Genomic DNA, 1,545 nt, shown 5'->3' on the forward strand with positions numbered 1-1,545 from the left:
AATGTTGGGGATATAACTATCTATGTAAGCCGCCCAGGAGGGGCCGGGTTACGCAAAGAGAAGCCCATCTGAAGCCCAAGACCAAGACGTGAAGATGGCGGTTCAGTAAAGGGTCTAAAGGCCCACAGGCGATTTATGGCCCATGGTGATAAACCGCCATGAGGGCGTGACTTGTATTGTAAGGTAGAAGTAACTAGTCACCGAGCCGGACACTGTTTATGAGCCGGCCGGGACTCTGTAAGCCGTAGGGTGTCGACCCGTGTATATAAGGACGACCCGCTGGCGGCTTAGGGTAAGAAACAACAAATCGAGAACCAGGAATAGCGTATCTCGCTCCCTGGTCATCGAAACCTCAAGCAATTCCAACCCAACTAGACGTAGGCCTTCCTTCACCGTAAGGGGCTGAACTAGTGTAAACCTCACGTATCCTTTGTCCCGATTAACCCCTTCAAGCTTCCTAGCTGTGATGGCTCCACGATTAAGTCCTTGCAAGAGGACATCTGTCGTGACAATTCCACGACACAAGGCACAGCCCCTCCCCTCCCCAACACCTCTCCTCCTCCATAAGAGCTTGGCGAAGCCCTGCCGGAGTACTGTAGCTTCATCACCACCACGCTGTCGTGCTGCTGTTGGAGCCCTCTTCCTCAACCTCTCCCTCCCTCTTGCTGGATCAAGGCGCGGGAGACGTCCTCGCTCCGTACGTGTGTTGAACGCGGAGGTGCCGTCCGTTCGGCACTAGGATCTTCGGTGATTTGGATCACGTCGAGTACGACTCCATCAACCCCGTTCTCTTGAAAAATTCCGCTCGTGATCTACAAGGGTATGTAGATTCACTCCTCTCTCCCTCGTTGCTAGATGACTACATAGATTGATCTTGGTGATGCGTAGAAAATTTTAAAATTCTGCTACGTTCCCCAACACCGATTGACAAAGGGAATTGTATACGGGATTGATTGAATCCTCGACATCGTGGTTCATCTGATGAGATCATCGAGGAGCATGTGGGAGCCAACATGAGTATCCAGATCCCGCTGTTGGCTATTGACCGGAGAGTCATCTCGGTCATGTCTGCGTGTCTCCCGAACCCGTAGGGTCTACACACTTAAGGTTCGGTGACGCTAGGGTTATTGAGATATTAGTATGCGGTAACCCGAAAGTTGTTCGGAGTCCAGGATGAGATCCCGGACGTCACGAGGAGTTCCGGAATGGTCCGGCGGTGAAGAATGATATATAGGAAGTCCAGTTTCGGCCACCAGGAAAGTTTCGGGGGTCACCGGTATTGTACCGGGACCACCGGAAGGGTCCCGGGGGTCCACCGGGTGGGGCCACCTATCTCGAAGGACCCCATGGGCTGAAGTGGGAAGGGAACCAGCCCCTGGTGGGCTAGTGCGCCCCCCTTGGGCCTCCCCCTGCGCCTAGGGTTGGAAACCCTAGGGGTGGGGGGCGCCCCACTTGGCTTGGGGGGCAAGCCACCCCCCTTGGCCGCTGCCCCCCTTGGAGATTGGATCTCCTAGGGCCGGCGCCCCCCTAGGGGTCCTATATATA

The sequence above is a fragment of the Triticum aestivum genome, chromosome 5A (assembly GCF_018294505.1).
Source record: "Triticum aestivum cultivar Chinese Spring chromosome 5A, IWGSC CS RefSeq v2.1, whole genome shotgun sequence".
In the NCBI taxonomy this organism is placed as follows: domain Eukaryota; kingdom Viridiplantae; phylum Streptophyta; class Magnoliopsida; order Poales; family Poaceae; genus Triticum; species Triticum aestivum.